We start from the raw sequence: 18,990 nt of genomic DNA on the forward strand, positions 1-18,990 counted from the left end.
CTAAGTTTCATGCTGACTTCTATAAATAAAATATTTGAAAATTAAAATACTTATTAAAATGCATGCAATAGGAAGGAAAAAACAGAACTAGGCACAAGGAAAAATTTGTATTTTTCTGACCATTATATAATAAACTTATATATCAAATTTTAATACATAAATCACAAGCTATTTAAATTTAGCATATATGAATGGAATCGAATAGAAAATCCAGAAATAAACCCACAGATTTATGGTCAACTAATCTTTGACAAAGGAGCAAAGACTATGCATTGGAGCAAAGAAAGTTTGTTCAATAAATGGTGCTGGGAAAACTGGGTCGCTACATGCAAAAGAATGAAGCTTGACCACTACCTCACACCATACACAAAAATCAACTCAAAATGGATTAAAGAACTAGACATAAGACCTGAAACCATAAAATATATAGAAGGAAATATAGGTGAAACACTACGTGATTTGCACATCAAAGACATCTTTACAGACACATCACCCAAAGCAGTGATAGTGAAGGCAAAGTTAAACAGCTGGGACTACATCAAATTAAAGAACTTCTGCACAGCAAAAGAGACAATAACAAAAACAAAGAGAAACCCCACTGACTGGGAGAACATTTTTGCACCCAACACTAATGATAAAGGACTGATAAAAATCTGCAAAGAGCTGATGAGACTCAACAACAACAAAGAAAATAATCCAGTCAAAAAATGGGGAGAAGAGCTAAAAAGAAACTTCTCTGAAGAGGAAATGCAAATGGCCAACAGGCATATGAAAAAATGTTCAACATCACTTGCCATCAGGGAAATGCAAATCAAAACTACCATGAGATACCATCTTACACCAGTGAGAATGGCACATATTAAAAAAACTAGCAACAACAAATGCTGGCGAGGGTGTGGAGAAAAAGGAACCCTTCTGCACTGTTGGTGGGAGTGCAAACTGGTCCAACCACTGTGGAGAGCTGTGTGGAGATTTCTGGACCTACTAAACATAGAGCTTCCATATGATCCAGCAATTCCACTCCTAGGTATTTACCCAAAGGACACAGAAACATCAATTCCAAAGAACACCTGCACCCCTATGTTTATAGCAGCACTGTTTACAATAGCTAAGCTTTGGAAACAGCCCAAATGCCCAAAAATAGATGACTGGATCAAGAAGATGTGGTACATATAAACCATGGAATATTACTCAGCATTCAAAAAAGATAAACACATTCAATTTGCAGCAACATGGATGGCGCTGGAAGGGATCATGCTCAGCGAAATAAGCCAAAAAGAAAAAGAAAAATACCGGATGGTCTCACTCATAGAAGGAATCTAGAAAACTTAAATAAGGGACCAGGAAAATGAATAACTATAAGAAAGTGAAAATCAAAATCAACAAAAAACTATGAACCAGAGACACTTTTAGGGGGGCGGGGGCGGGAGGGGAGGGATTGGGGTCAGAATGGGGGGGCTGCAATTGTATGGGGAATATAAAAATAAAATTTATTATTTAAAAAAAAATAAATTTAGCATATATGTCTTAATTGCTCAGATCACAGAGCAATTAAAATGGAAATGGAAGCACTAAGAATTTAATATAATTAAATATATATATTAGAAATTGTAATATTCAATTTGAGCAACACGAGGATTTCAGTAGACTTCATCATTATATAAGTAACTAAGATGAAAAGAATTGAACTTCCAATTTAAGAGTGGTAGAGAAAGTGGGAGAGAGAATGCCCCCATTTTACTGTAAAAATGGGGATCATTTGAAAGTAGAAAAAGGAGTAAAAATATACTATGAAAATACTAAGCATAAAAAATTCTGATGCAGTTAAAAAATAGATGACTTAGACCTCAATACAATTAAGAGTGACAATGGTTATTTCACAGAAATCAAAGTAATCATAATAAGTGATAGAGAACTACTAACTTTGCTTACTAAAATTGCTTTAGAACAGATGAAACAATTATTGACAGAAATAAATTGAAAAGTAGGCAAATTTATAATTCTATGGGACAAGTTAGCTAGATGATTTTCACAAGTTATCATGGTTGTATGCAGGCTAAAGTGAAAATGTGCAAAACCTGTGGGTCCTGACTTCAGTGTTCCAGCCCCTCATATTCTCCAGGACCACAGACTCATAGGACAGATTATGGAGTGTCTTGAGAAAGTTTCTTCTGTTGCCTTGGAGAGGACAAAAACAGACACTGCTGAAATTGTCTGGACACTTCTCTCTCTCTCTCCTTACATAAAAACAGCTTTAATCTTTGGAGTGAATGGCTAAAGAAATACTTTTTAAAAACCCTGTAATAGAAACTGCAGCAGCCACAACCAACACCCCCCTCATGTCATGAACCCATCACCTTCTGCCTTGTATGGAAAGAGGTTTAAAAAAAAAGAGCGACTCAAAATGTAATCTAGATGTAAATATATGTAAATGTAAATATATTTTAGAGTAAATACAAAGGTGCAAGTCTTGTAGAAGAAAACATATGAGAAATTAATGTGACATTGAGTTTGGCAATGAGATTTTAGATGTAACACCAAAATCACATTATATATAAGAAAAAAATCTTAAATTACATTTGATCAAAATTTAAAGTGTTTGTACTACAAAAGCATTGTTTCAAGAATGAAAAAGAAAGCCACTGTCTCAGAAAATGTATTTGCAAATTGCATATATGATAAAAGGATGATACACAGATTATATAAATGATTCCCAAAATTCAATAAGAAAGTCTATGTAATTTTCAATAAAGGAGGCCATCCCGGGCTAAATAAATTCTGACACCCATGCTATAAAATTAAAAAGCAATAACTTATAAATAATAATTGTGACAGCACATATATAAAGAGGATTGGAATGATAAGCATAAAATATGACTAGGTAGAGTGAGAACATAATATTTTAAGTTATTGGTAGTTATGTAGTTATTGTTTTGATTGCGGGGTCATGTCAATCAAATATAGTAACAATGTATGTAAACCATTATTGCTTTGTATAATAATGTTATGATCTGAATATTTGTGTTTCCCCCAGATTTTCAGTGTTGGAATCTGTGTTTACCAAATCTGTGTTGTGTTTACAGAAATATAAGGTGATAGTGTCAGGAGGTGAGGTGGTTAGATGTTGAGTGTGTTGACCCCATGAATGGAAATACTACTTATATAAGAGACTCACAGAGCTCCCTACTTTCTTTTACCAAAGGAGGAGACGATAGCAAGTCGGTACTGAGAGAAAGTGGATCCATTTCAAACACTGAATCTAATCGCACTACAATCTTTGGTTTCTTAGCTTCCAGAAATGTGAGAAATAAATTTCCACTATTTTTAAGTCATGTACTGTGTGGCATTTTGCTGTAGCAGCATGAACTGGCTAAGCCAACACGAAATAGAAAATATGTTCAAAAATATATAAATTAGGGCCTCCCTGATGGCGCAAGGGATTAAGATGCAACCTATGAAGCTATCCATAGCCACTGCAGTACCAATTTGATCCTTGGCCAGGAAGCTACCCACAGTCTTCTGATTCACCCGCTGCTCCCCTCAGCAGTGTATTTTAGTTGATCTGCCTGTTCTGTTCCCCACTCTGTCTCTGGTGAATCCTTTCACCCCCCACACCTCTGGCCTATACCCCAGATCTTGTGTGCATAAATAAATCTTTAACAAAATTAAGAAAAATATATACCTTAAATAAAGATGGATACATAGTGGTTTAGTTAAAAACCAGGATACCATTTTGCTCTTAAAAAGAAATGTTCATCTTTGCCTTCACTATCACTGCTTTGGGTGATGTGTCTGTAAAGATGTCTTTGATGTGCAGATCACGTAGTGTTTCACCTATATTTCCTTCTTAAAGAGCTTCTGCACAGCAAAAGAGACAATAACAAAAACAAAGAGAAACCCCACCAACTGGGAGAACATTTTTGCACCCAACACTAATGATAAAGGACTGATCACAAAAATCTGCAAAGAGCTGATGAGACTCAGCAACAACAAAGAAAATAATCCAGTCAAAAAATGGGCAGAAGAGCTAAAAAGAAACTTCTCTGAAGAGGAAATGCAAATGGCCAACAGGCATATGAAAAAATGTTCAACATCACTTGCCATCAGGGAAATGCAAATCAAAACTACCATGAGATACCATCTTACACCAGTGAGAATGGCACATATTAAAAAAACTAGCAACAACAAATGCTGGCGAGGGTGTGGAGAAAAAGGAACTCTTCTGCACTGTTGGTGGGAGTGCAAACTGGTCCAACCACTGTGGAGAGCTGTGTGGAGATTTCTGGACCTACTAAACATAGAGCTTCCATATGATCCAGCAATTCCACTCCTAGGTATTTACCCAAAGGACACAGAAACATCAATTCCAAAGAACACCTGCACCCCTATGTTTATAGCAGCACTGTTTACAATAGCTAAGCTTTGGAAACAACCCAAATGCCCAAAAATAGATGACTGGATCAAGAAGATGTGGTACATATATACCATGGAATATTACTCAGCATTCAAAAAAGATAAACACATGCAATTTGCAGCAACATGGATGGCGCTGGAAGGGATCATGCTCAGCGAAATAAGCCAAAAAGAAAAAGAAAAATACCGGATGGTCTCACTCATAGCAGGAATCTAGAAAACTTAAATAAGGGACCAGGAAAATGAATAACTATAAGAAAGTGAAAATCAAAATCAACAAAAAACTATGAACCAGAGACACTTTTTTGGGGGGCGGGGGCGGGAGGGGAGGGATTGGGGTCAGAATGGGGGCTGCAAATGTATGGGGAATATAACAATAAAATTTATTATTAAAAAAATAATAAAAAAAAAGAAAATACAGGATTTAATTTCAACATGAGTAAATGAATTAGAGGGAGATCAAGAAATGACTTTTGGTTTGCCAATAAAATTTTTGTGACTTCTTAGGTATTTCAATACAAAATCAGGGGTAAATTTTATCCTGAGGACAAAAAAACAGGTGACTATCACTGGTTTATTTTTGTCTCCTTAAATTTAGCTTTGTTCTTGCTTTTTCTTTCTCTTTTCAAGGTCTTGTGCAGAAATGAACTAACACAATTAAGTCAAATATTGTTTTCCCCATCTCTCCACAGGATGTTTAACTTGCTTAACTGGAAAAACTAAAACTAGATTAAGATGTTTCCAAAATATTTAATGTGGCCTCCCAGTGAGCTGCATGCCTTTGGATACTCTCATAGCTATTAACAAAGAAGTTTTCTTCTCAAAAAATCTGACTCCCTGATGGACATTGTTTAGTTACCATTTTTTTAAAAAAGATGTTTGTTCATTGCTAATGGGAAATTTTGTGTTTTCAGTGTCTGTAGCAGCAAAAAGTCCCAGGAGCTAAGGCACAGCTACAGCTGGAGCTAAGATCCATTCATTCATCATTGTCACTTCATGAATTAGAAGCCAGCAGACCATTTCTCTCACTTTACTTCAGCTACTTTTCAGAATGAGGTAAGGTTCATAATGCTCAAATATGATAGTTCTTTCTTGTGGCCCATTATTTAGAGAGCAATCAATTTTGCTGGTGTGTCACTCTGTATACACATTTGTGCTTTTCAAATGGAAGCTCAGGTCTGATTGGGTTTAATTTATAAATATGTGCATTCCCATTAATAGGACATACAGTAATGACATTTGCTTAACACTTTAATATCATCACAAGGCTGTGGCATTTTATTGGCTGCATTTTAACTTCTCTACTTTCTCTCATTCAAATAATCACATTCTTAATATGTCCCTTTATAAGGACAGTAATGGAAAAAAAAAGTCATCCTTTCCACATTCCAAATCTCTTATTAAGACATTTTAATGGCAATGAATGAAATAAGTATGTCTTCTAAGCTGACAATAGGATAATTGGACATAGCATCATAGAAAGGAAATTTTTCCTTAAAACGGTTTGTATTCATCAATTTAGTCTGTTTCAAGAGTTAAAAACATTAACCTTTGGAATGACCATTACCCTTTAATTTGCATTATTATACTATCCAATATATCATTAGCCTTTGTGGATTATGTTATTAAAAGTGGCAATCATAATATTCAGTAAATTATAATACTGTAACAAGTTGGGATCATCGTTTTAGCCTCCTAAAAGCTACTAATTAGCCATGTACTTATGTCAAAAAGATAGAAATGAAGTTGTTGCAAACAAATATTTTTTATCTATTTAACTATCACAGAGAGTCATAACCATATAAATTGTACTCACCAGATATAATAACTTAAACTTTACATGAATTCTAAAGTACACTGTGTAAGACAAAAACCATAGCAGAAATAGAACTTCCATAAATGTACTGTAATGGCATGAAAACTTTGAAAATTTTTAATATAAAAATCTATGATAAGGATTGAGACAATATAAGTAGAATTCCTAGATTATTCACTGTGTAAATATCACCTTTTCTGAACTACACAAGTGGAATCAGAATGGTAAAGCTGAAAGGTGATTTTTTGGCATACAAATACATAAATATAGATGTAGAGATACATAGAAAAATAATCATTTGAACATGCTAGTTTTCTAGTATTTTGCTGAGAATTTTGCATTTATGTTCATCAAGGATATTGACCTATTATTTTCTTTTATTCCGATGTTTTCTTTTATTGTAGCATGTATAGACATATATACATGTATGTATTTTTATGAATTTTCTCATTCCTCTGCATCTTAGCAATCTATCATTGTGAGAATTCCAAACACGTCATACAACTTCTTTATGTAGGCAATTATTGTTCAGATTTTACAAAAAAGCTATGTTTTTACTATGTGTGGTCTTTTATAAAATCAATGCATATTCAGTATAGAATATTTGAAAACAGTCATTCCTATCCTTAGCTAAAGCCCTATCCATAATAACAAAGCAGAGCACCATTTTTATGAATATGTCACATCATAAACCAGCAGATCATTCTGAAATCTACTATTTATGCAGTAAATATTATAACATAGAATATTTCTAAAGCTAATTATAGTTTTGAATACAACTTTAAAAGATGCAAAATATTTAGAGCCACCTCATTTTTGCTTGTCTGCTTTGGCCCTGGCTTAAACCTGTTGCATAGGCTTTCCTCACATTTATCCTTGTTATAAGTGTCCCATATTGAGTAAAAATTTATACTTACACTTGATAATAGTATTTTGAATTAATGTCTATAATATTTAAAATACTATTTTTCCATTTATATTTCTCCAAGTTTGATATCATTAAAAAATATTGTGATAAATTTTAACAACAAATCTTATTTTTTTAATTAAAATATAATTCTTTGGTAAAATTTACAAGGAAGAATAACTGAGTGAAAATAGTCCACTGTTCTCAAACTTTTCCTGCATAATGCTGAATACTTTTGGAACTTATTTTCTCATAATGGATTTGAGATGCTTTCCAACATGTTTTCCATTACATGTCTTCTGTGCTCTCTCTTCATAATCCTGTCACCAAACAAAAACTCAGCACTAATATATAACTATAGCAACATCTTAAGAGTATGAAAGCTGCCTTTTTTTTGTACACAGCAAGAGCAATGTGGTTCTCATTTAATCATAGATCTGCATTGCAAACAGAAATATTTAAAAAATTGTAGTATTTGTATATATAAAATGGACTTATGCATACATAATATCTGTGTATATATGTTTAGATATGCAAAATAAAATTTATATAAAATACAAATTATATATACATTATATAAATTTTAAGGTCTCCAAAGCTATATAAGTAAATTTTTTATTGTATTAAGAGCCTTTCACATAAGATATACCCTCTTAGTAGTTTTTTTAGTGTATGATACAGTATGGTTACCTACAGGAACAATAATGGATATTAGATATTTAGAAATATTGCATAACTGAAATTCTGTGTCTATTGCAACTCCTGATTCCCCCCACCCAATCAATAACAGCAAACATTCTATTTTTTGGTATGTGAGTTTGACTACTTTAGATACCTTATAAAATTAGTAAACATATATTGGTACTGTGTACTAATTTTATATATTGGCATAAGTATTTTGATGCACAGCATTTGTCCTTCTGTGACTTTTTTTTTCTTAGCACATTTACAGGATTCATACATGTTCATGCATTTTGCAAGATTCTTTCCATTTTCAAGGCTGTAATATTCCATTGTATGCATATACCACACAGATTCTCTCTCTCTTTCCAAGTCATACAATTCAAAGTTTTTCCAAATATTTAACAGTTAGGACACTGGTGAACAAACTTCAAGTCACAGAACCACTGAGGAAGACTGGCAGACTGGCAATTGTTCTTTAGGTCACCTACAAATAGGTAAAATGAACTGCAATTTTTTGAGGGTGTTAACAGTATCAAGATAATGTCTGGAAAGTATATTACCTTTTAGTTCATTTGGGAATATAATTTTATTATTTTAATATATCACTCAATTATAAACCAGCAATAATTGCATATTACTAACAGTAAATTGATTGTGGAGGATAAAGCACAATTCCTTAGACTAAGTTCTGTATATGTGAATAAGAGTTTCAGTTAATTCATTATACAAAATATTACTTGCTTTAAAGAAATCTGCTGGCACAAAAGCTAGTATCTCTGGATAAGAAAGGAAATATGCCACCAAATTTTCAATGAGTGTAACTATGATTCTTTTACACATTAGAACAATGTTTATCACATTAGAACAATGTTTATCACAAACAGAAAAAATATAAAAACTAAATTTAACAGGGCAAAAATATCAATGACAATATAAAATATCTTAATATTTGCATTATAAGTCTCATTTCTAAGGTTTAGTTATTAATATTTGGGGGCTAAGTTAACTTCAAGATCAATTTAGCTAATTTACTTTTTTAAAATAATCAAGATTTTCAAAAAACCATAAGAGTTAACAGGCACTTATTTTCTTGATTCTCTGAAATAACCAGTTAGAGTCAAATCAAATCTTCCTCCAAAGTCAAATTCAGTAACTTCTCTCTAGTACAGTTAGCAAAAATGAAAAGAGAAATTATTACAAAATCTTCAGCAGAAGAAAAAAAAGCAGTTGTCACTCAGTACCTGCTATTTCAATCATGTAATGAAAGATTTTATTCACCATATACCTTTATATAATTGATGTGGTTGGTATTATTATTCCTTTTGAAAAAAATACAATGTGTTAAAAAAAGAAAAAAAATTATCTCCTAACATATACTGTTTATAAAAGTCCACAATTGTATAAATTCAAACCTAATAATATTTTTCACCCCTTTGTATACATAGAAGATTCCTTGTTACAGCATTACTTGAAATAGATTAAATTTTGTATTCTCAACTAGTAAACTTTTCTCTATACTTTAGGAAAATATTTAGTCAAAAAATAACACTTATCACTGTTATTTGTGTAATGTAATAATTACTTGTCATTAGATAATTAGTTGCTTTAAATAATTCTATTGAGTAAATTAAATACATAGAAAAATAATACTCTGGATATAATACTGGCTTTATTACTTATGACCTCCTCCATTCTATTATAAAACATATATATATATATAATCATTTACAGTTAATCATGTCAATAGAATCTAGTAACAACTCTATTCTAGATTCTAAGATTCTAACAAAAATTAGAATCTTAAAAATTATATTCCAAATTAGCCCTCATATAGCTTGATTAAAAGATCATAACCAAGAAGTTCAAAATATCCTTCTACTAATCTCTTTCATGTAATTCACTAACAAAGAAAAATACTATTGAAAAGAAAATGCAGGTGATTTTTCACACATTCTCTTTCCATTTTTTTCTTGGCCTGAAAACTATGGCACTTGTTTCTTTGTAATGAATTCACATGCTTCTCTTGAATTTCTTTTCCTCTGCAACAGTCCAATGAGTCTTTATCTATTGCTCCAGACAGCCATCTTCCCAAATCACCCAGAGATGTGAATGATAACCCTATCACCTACTAGACAGAAACATCAAAATTCTGGCCACCATTCACCAAGATAGCTTTTTCTTATCTAAAGCTATCCATCTATAATGTGTAAGGACAGAACCTGTTTTCAGTAATGCAGCTGGTTATAGCAACTAAGAATAGCACAAAATTTCTTCCAGATGATGTAGAGTAACTCACCTTTATCAAAATGAACTGAAACTGGATGCTTGACTCCTGAAGGACAATTGGAAAAGGGTTTATTGAGTATAAATTGCACAGAGAGACAGAGTCAAATAATGAATGGAAAATATTTTGTACCCAAACTTGAAATAGATGATTTAGCATATGTAAACAGTTTAGCCAGTTCATAATTGTCTTGTCAATAATGTAAGTAATCTTTCAGTTTTCATTACATGATCAAAAGCAGTAGCAATAACTGAATAAAATAGGGAATAAATTGAATACATTTGAGTGAAGCTGCAATTTCAATGTCATGAAATAATTAAATACTTCCTTCTGCTGTTTCTATCAGATAACATACTTCTCAAAATTGATTTTTTTTACATTACCTAGGGTTATATAAGCAGCTATGAGGACTTCCATTTTATAATTTAAACCTGAATATACTGTTATGATACAATACTTACTTTGAGATTAAGATAAAAGAGAGTATTCCCTTAACATTTAACTGATTTACTTATTAAAATAATTATTTCCAATAAATAAAAAATATCCATAAAACTTGATATGCATTCTGTTCTAATAAATGTGTTAACCTTAGCAATAAAGTGGTACATTATTTTTAACTTAAATGTTAAAAATCATACTTAGGTTTATATCTGTATCATTGTTTACTTTTTGTTTTTCCTGTGACCCATGCATTTACTTGTAGAGATTTTCCTCCCTGTTACATAAAGTAAGTCGCATCAGATCTTGTGAAAACCTCAGTTTAGCAAAATCATGTTGATTGACATAAAATCTCAAGTCCCTAAGAGTAAAAGGTAAATATTGCACTTGACTTTGCCATTCTGTCCCAAGGGTCTTTAAATCTTAATGATTTGTGGTTTAGAAATGTACTTATGCTTCATCTTCCTACCTCTCACTTTAATGCTCTTATTATGTGCTTGGGACATTTGCAATAAAGGGGACAGAATGACTTTAGACATATTATTGTGTTTTATCATTTAAGTGTGAGGTGTAAGTAACTTACATACTTAAAAGTATTAGAGGTATTAAAAAGGCTTTATTAATGGGTGTGTAGGCAAATAAAGGTGCACTGGAGTCCTATCTTCTAATTACCTGTGGAGCATTTTAATAAACCACAGGCTTACATGACAATCACAGGATAAAGTCTGGGCATATTAGTTATATTTGGATTAATTATTCATATTAATTGGCTATTAGAACTCTTTGATTTCTTGCAGGGACCAAGTGGATAATTGTAAATACAAAGTAGAAGGTGATTGCTTGCACACTGATAGCTCTAGATTATAAAAATTAACAAGTTTAACTCTTTCTTGACACCCCACAACTTTCTTTGGTGATTCTGGTCACAGTGAGAATATTAGGTTGCATAAATCACACACTTATCATGTGTGGACTGAGAATCCCCAACAGATGAAACATGTAGAACCATGAAAGCAGGGCAGACTGCACCTTGCATTCTAATCCACTAGCATTTCCCTAAATTGTTGGGGCTACTGATAGCATGACTATTATTTTAAGCATTGTGCTTGTCAAATGATAAAATAAATTTGCTGTTGTTGCTGTTCTTTACTGAGAAAGTACAGGCAGTACCATAATTTTTCTTTTTTCTCAAACATTTGGCTGCCTCAAATATTCAGATATCTGAAATAAATACCCCAAGGACATTTTACTATAGAAGATAAAAGAGCAGCAACAACAAAATTAAACTTATGCTTTTCTTTTGGTACCATATTATTTCACCCATGGGTCTTATGAATCTAACAAAACTGAATGATCTGTGGACAAATGAACGGCCTCAGTGAGTTTATATTATAAAGATGATAGCATGCAGTTTGTAGTTTGAGTTTTGTTTTCAACAACTGCAACTTTTTATATTGTTCTTTATAGTCTTGATTTCCTCTTCTCCGCTCGCTTCTTTACATAAATGGCCACAATTTCACACTTCAATTAAAACCAGTAGGCGGGCCTCCCCAGTGGTGCAGCAGGTTGAGACCAGCACTGTGAAGCTGTCTGCAGCCTCTCCAGCACGGTTCAATTCCCGCTCGCCAGGAAGATACCCACATAGTGCCACAGAACTCTCCTGTCTAGCCTGCTGCTCCCATCAGCAGTGTTTTGAGTTATCTGCATTTTCTTCTCCCAGCTCTGTATCTGGTCAATTCTCTCACTCTCCTGTGCCTCTGGTCTGTACCCCAGTTCTTGTACCCCAGTTCTTTTAAATAAATCTTTTAAATAATAAATAAAACCAGTAGGTATTCATAAGACATATGCTTCTACAACCATATGACTACAGATGAAGATCAAGTATTTGTCAGAAAATTTTATTTTGCATTAAGAAATGATTACATGAACTATTAAAAAGTATTAATAATAAAACCATTTTAGGCAGATGTGTATCAAGAAACCACTGGCATTTAATTGGGGTAAACTAGTGAGCTTCACTATCAAAACTATGATGTTTAATTAAAAAATCCTAGTGGTTGGCCTGTTCAAGGGTACATTTATGTCAATTATTTGTCATTTTACACATGTTTTAGAGGTAAGATATGAGGATGGCTCTCTTGTTCATCATATTGTACCATCCTCTTTGGGCAAACTTTTTATATTAAGTTTATCTAATAGGAGACACTAAGAACTTAGTGATTAAACTTTTTCTTTCTCTTTTTAGTGTCTATGAATTTTTTTAAAGATTTATTTATTTATGCATACAAGAACTGGGGAACAGGTCAGATTTGTGGAAGGTGAGAGGATTCACCAGAGACAAAGTGGGAAGCAGAACAGGCAGATTGACTGAAATACACTGCTGAGGGGAGCAGCGGGCGAGACAGGAGAGGTCTGCTGCGCCATGAGTATTGCTCCCTGGTCGGGGATCGAACTCATGTTGCAACAGCTATGGGCAGCTTCATAGGCTGTGTCCTAACCCCCTGTGCCACCAGGGAGGCCCAGTGTCTATGAAATTTGAGAAATGTTTTCAGAAACCTAGGCCCCATGGAAAAATTGTTTCTCATGTCCTGGGCCTTTGCATTTTCTTTAAAGAATGCAGAAGGACGTTATCTCCTTGCCAAAGATCTGGAACTAGCTTTTATTTTCAGCTCTAATGGTCTCATCTGAATCCTCATTGCAGGAGCATTAGCTGACAGAGACCCCATGCTGTGATTCACACTGTTTAATGCCAAGTTGACGGGTAATAAAGTTATCATAATCCATAATTTAATTATAGATGATAGTCTTTGCTCTGATTGTAACACTTAGACTCTGGCTTCATTTACACTTCTGGGATGTTTCAAAAATGATTTGGGCTGATCGTTGATACAGAGTCAAGAGTGGAAAAATTTTTCATATAATTACATTCTATCTTACTTGAAAGAATCATTCCATGTCCAAATTGGATTTAGTTTTGAGTTGACATATGTCTGTAGATTTTATGGCAAGTATAAATTTTAATAAGAATTTGTATAGATGTTTCCTCTTTCCCACAGATACTTAGGATGAATTTATCACCACATTTGCATATATATTTTTTTCTTTTCTTGTTACTGCCCCAAACCTTGAAAACAGAAACAGTATATATAGAGTGACCTAGGGAAATTAGAAAAAAAAAATGAATTTCAAAAATTTATTTTGTTTCTCCCAACTTGTACTTCTGTCATGCAAATTTCATGTTAATTCATGAATTTATGGAGGATGCTCACTTACCTGGGCATCATGCCTTCTTTTCCTATCGAAATGGTATTCAATTCTATCCCTTCTTTTCCAAGAAGCCTTTTTCTGCAAGGAAGAGAATAGATAATATGTTTACATCTAAACTACCTACTAACCTTGTGACTGAGATATTCACCAAATCTTTCTGAATCTCTATAATTTCCCATAATAATGATAATTGAGCCCCTCTCAAATGGCTATGAAGAGTAACAAAATGATACTCATAAGGCAAATGTAGCCATTTTTATGTAGACTTTTATAAAGGTTTAAATATGGTGTGGCATATATAGCTTTGAAAATAAAATACCTTGGCAGTGTTTGTAATTCTTGGTCTCTGCAAAAATGCTAAATTTTGTGTATGGTGTGAGATGCTGGTCTAGTTTCCTTCTCTTGCATGTGGCTGTTTGGTTTCCCCAATACCATTTGTTGATGAAAATTTCTTTTCTTCAGTGTATGCTCTTGGTACCTTTGTCATCTATTAGTTCTCCATCTAGTGTGTGTTCTTCAGCCCTCTTCCCCCAGGCTCTCAATTTTATTCCATTGGTCTGTGTGTCTATTTTTAGCCCAGTGCCATACTGTTTTCATTACTAAAGCTTTGTAGTACAGTTTGAAGTGTGGGAATGTAAGAACCATTTTTCCTCTTTTTTGTCAGTATTGCTTTAGCTATTAAGGTTCTTTTGGTTCCATAAAAATTCCACTTTTTTTTGTTTACTTTGGTCAGTTTTATTAACATTTAATTTTCTTCATATTTTTATTTAATACATTTCAAGATAAAAATTTCATTTAATTTATAGAGTTTACAAAAATCCATTATGCAAACCCTTCATGATTATTCATATATATAATTTTATCATTGGAAATTATTCTATACTCTTTTTTCTTTTAGCAGTTTTGTTTTAAATATTGTTGACCATACTGTAGTTTTCCTTCTATGATCAAGTAATAGTCAAAATATTTCATCATAGAATTAAAATTCTTAAAAAGGTTAAATCTATGTTTTTTTTTCATTAAACAATAAAATCTTTGGTTAAAAATATTCAAAGATAAGTTTGATGACTAGCCATCACAAACATTTTGAAATACTTGATATTAATTGTTTATAAATAAAATTTCAAATTTTTCATAGAAGATTCCTGCTCCCCAAAATGGTATATGTTAAATTAAGTGAGAAGAAACTGTTCAGCAGGAAAACACAACGCCCATTTTATTAAATTGACAAAACTTTACATCAGAGGGATAAAGACAAATACTGGATGGTTTCACTTATATGTGAAATACAGAGAAGCAAAACAGAGTGTCAGACAAAACCAAATCAATGACACCCTCTAGAAATCTGGTTGTTGAATTGATGCTACAAGAAAGGCAGGGGGAATGGGCCTCCCTAGTGGCACAGGCGGTTGAGCACTGCATTGTGAAGCTGTCCGCAGCTTCTGCAGCGCAGATTCGATCCTGGCTGCCGCGAGAATTCCACATGGCAAAGCAGACCTCTCCTGTCTCGCCCGCTGCTGCCCTCAGCAGTGTATTTCTTCAGACTGCCTGTTCTGCTCTCTGCTCTGTCTCTGGTGAATCCTCTCACCCTCCTGCGCTTCCGGCCTGTACCCCGGTTCTTGTATAAATAAATAAATATTTAAAAACAAAAGAAAAAGAAAGGCAGGGGGAGAACACTGTGGGGTAAGGGACACAAATGAAGCATGGAGGACGATGGGTGACTTATTGGTGGGTGTTGGATGATGCACATTTGAGGACGTGTGTTTCTGTGCCTCTCAATCACATACCAAGTTGTCAGTCAATGTTACCTCAGAAGGAAAAGCACATAAATTGAAAAGAAATCTTGGTAACAGGGTAGATCTCATGAGAAGAGGAAGCCATAGTGAGGAGATGATATTTGGGGAATCACCATGGTAGCTGGGTAATGGGATAATTTCAAGAGAAATATAGAGTTTGACTAAAAAGGTTTGAAACATTGTTATATGTCCATTGAGAGGAGTTTGAGTTTACTTGTATATGCAAATAGGGAAATGATGTACTAACACTGCTTCAGGAAGATTATACCGGCTGCTATAATTAAAATGAATGTGAATAAATAGGATCTGTCATGATTATTTGCTTGTGGACATGGGAATAAGGGGTTGATGAGACTTAATGGAGGTAAATTGTGCATAACTGGGGAAAAGTTGTGGAATTGGAAGAGATAGGTATAATAGTCACTAATGCCAGCATCTATGAGTATATATTTGTATTGTCACCCAACTTAAAATAATTCCAATCAGTGGCATCTTCTCTTTTCCAGAAAATAAACATGACTTTTATAATATGACTTATTATATAATAAAGGAATATTATTAAATTGTTTTCCTTGGCTAACCCATCTGATGTTGTTTTGATTACTTATCCAGTTTGAGAAGAACCCAGATGGGTTTGAGATTTTCTCTTGCACCTCAACACTTGCATATAAGAAATACTAATAAATGCTATTGAATTAATAGGTAAATAAATGAGTCATGAACTCCTATTTCAGATGTCTTTAAGCATCAGTTATCACTTCCTTTATCACAGTTTTTCTTTTTTTTCTTTCCAGATGGTAATCAGCCCTTGCCATCTGTCCCTAAGTTGCTTAAAGGAAGCAAGTTTGTCAAATACTTTTTCTTTGCTATATGTAATATTGAGCTCATCTTCTTTCCTTCCTTCCTTCCTTCCTTCCTTCCTTCCTTCCTTCCTTCCTTCCTTCCTTCCTTCCTTCCTTCCTTCCTTCCATCATCCTCTGAACCTACATATATATGTTTATATCATATATAGGAATAGGTGCATATCCCATTTCCTGTTAGTTGTAAAGTTGATATCATAGTCAGGTAGTAGAGTTTATATTTTATAAGTCCATAAAATCTATTTATTAATTATGCTAGATAATATAGCTTTGTATCATACATTACTTATTAATTGCAGAATAAATTGACATGAAATTATGCCCTCATCTATCACAATCCAAGCACTGAATTTCCCTGATTAAATATCCTAGACAGGGTAAATTAGAAAAGCATATTCTTTCAGATGATCTTTGATATAAAATGAAATTTCAGAAAATCTCATGAGAACCTAATAAAACAATTAAATAGTTTATCAAATTTTTTCTAAAAGGATGTGAAGTAGTTTACTATGTAGAAGATAACATATTTGCATTTTAATGGAGACATTGCAAATAGGTCATACTTAAAACTACAATAGATGAATTTAAATATAAAATATTTTAATTAAATTTGACATAACTTTATTACTTAGTTGCAAGTTTACTTTGTGATTTAAAAAGATAGTGATACTTGTATATAACTGAGAAACATCCAGTAAGGAATTTGGCCATGACATGTGCATGCATCATTCATATTTTGATTACATTCTAAGTGCCGACAAGGTGCAGCACTAATGAATAATTCAAGCCTTCTGAAAGAATGGCTTTTTGCATTGCATTCCATACTTTTGTTTTTCAGACAGGATGTATGAACAATGTAATACATGTGTTACCAATAGAATCTGATTAAAATATGCAATGATCTGACAGTTAACAATTATTCCCCTCTGTATGAATCTTACAGGCTGTATAAATGATCCAAAAATATGTGTAGTAGCTTAAAGTGGATGTCAGAAATACTTAAAAAGTAGGCAATATGTGTCATTTCTTTTGTATGACAACTTAAAGAACATTGAAGTTTAGGAATATAGTATTAGCCAATTAAATACAATAGATTTCATATAAAGGAATAGAAAATTATTTAAAGTATACAGTAGGGCCTCCCCGGTGGCGCGGCCATTGAGCGCTGGGTTATGAAGCTGCCCGCAGCCTCTGCAGCGCCAGTTTGATCCCTGGCCGCCGGGCGAGGGTCCCACATGGCGCGCAGACCTCTCTTGCCACCCGCTGCTCCCCTCACCAGTGTACTCCGTCAGTCTGCCTGTTCTGCTCCCCACTCTGGCTCTGGTGGAGTCTCTCACCCTCCTGCGCTTCTGACTGTACCTAGTGCTTGTATAAATAAATGAATAAATCTTTTAAAAAAGTAAAAAAAAAATAAAGTATACAGTAAAGGACCTCCCTGGGGGCCTCCCTGGTGGCTGAAGGGGTTAAGACACAAACTAGGAAGCTATCCCCAACCTCTGCAGCAGCACGAGTTCATTCTCCAGCCGGCCAGGGAGCAACCCACATGGTGCAGCAGACCTCTCCTGACTTGCCCGCTGCTCCCCTTAGCAGTGTACTTCAGTCAATCTGCCTGTTCTGTTTCCCACTCTGGTGAATCCTCTCACACTCCCGCGCATCTGGCCTGTACGCCGGTTCTTGTATGCATAAATGAATAAGTCTAAAAAAAAAGGGGGTCTCCCTAGAAGCCTAGGGGTGAAGGCTCAGCTCTAGCACACAAGGGCCTGAGTTCGATCCCCAGCCAGGAAGGTGACCCACATGTGGCAGCAGACCTCTCACGCTGCTCTCCTTGGCAGTGTATTTCAGTAGATCTACCTGTTCTGCTCCCTACTCTGTCTCTGGTGAATCCTCTCTCCCCCTGCACTTCTGGCCTATACCCCTGTTCTTCTACACAAAAATAAATAAATAAAATCTAAAAAAATTAAATAAATTATACATTAAAACATAAAAACAAAACTCCATTTTAAATGTGTATCCCTGATATATTTAAGTATAGCACACAAATACTAAAGAACACATTTTATACTTAACGTTCTTTGCATGATATTCTTGATTCATTGTAAATTCATCTTTATGTTTTTTGGTGTTTCTGCTATACCATGAAAAAATCAGTGATAACAATTAAAATTTGTAAACAAAATTAAACAAGAAAGAAGTTATGTTTTTCCAATTGTTGAACAGAGTACCAGTGCAGGCACAATCCAGAACTAGTAAATGAGTATACATGCATTATATAATTTATATACATATATTATACATTATATGTATATAAATGTTTACTTTTGATCATAAGATATGTTGTAGATGTTTTATCCATTTGTCATGTAAAGTTTTTAATATGCAGTGAGTTTATGGATCTTTGTGTTGTTTTGCATCTTAAATTTGGTCATTCTTAAAAAAAGAAGGTCTATGTCCATTTTTCATGTTCTGTTCTCAGAATAATCATATAAATGTTTGTTTTAATGTTTTTATACCTGGAGATATTT

General features: G+C 33.7%; 1 long non-coding RNA gene across 2 annotated transcripts in view; it reads left to right on the forward strand.

The window, feature by feature from the left end:
* The first annotated feature begins 5,232 nt into the window (after positions 1 to 5,232).
* Positions 5,233 to 18,990, forward strand: part of LOC129146911 (uncharacterized) — a 316,029-nt gene continuing 302,271 nt past the window's right edge. For both annotated transcript variants that reach the window (XR_008554275.1, XR_008554276.1), the window contains exon 1: positions 5,233 to 5,469. This is a non-coding gene — a long non-coding RNA (uncharacterized LOC129146911). The remainder of the gene's footprint in view (positions 5,470 to 18,990) is intronic.

The sequence above is a fragment of the Talpa occidentalis genome, unplaced genomic scaffold (genome assembly GCF_014898055.3).
Source record: "Talpa occidentalis isolate TD23 unplaced genomic scaffold, MPIMG_talOcc4v2.1 talOcc4.5, whole genome shotgun sequence".
Lineage (NCBI taxonomy): Eukaryota > Metazoa > Chordata > Mammalia > Eulipotyphla > Talpidae > Talpa > Talpa occidentalis.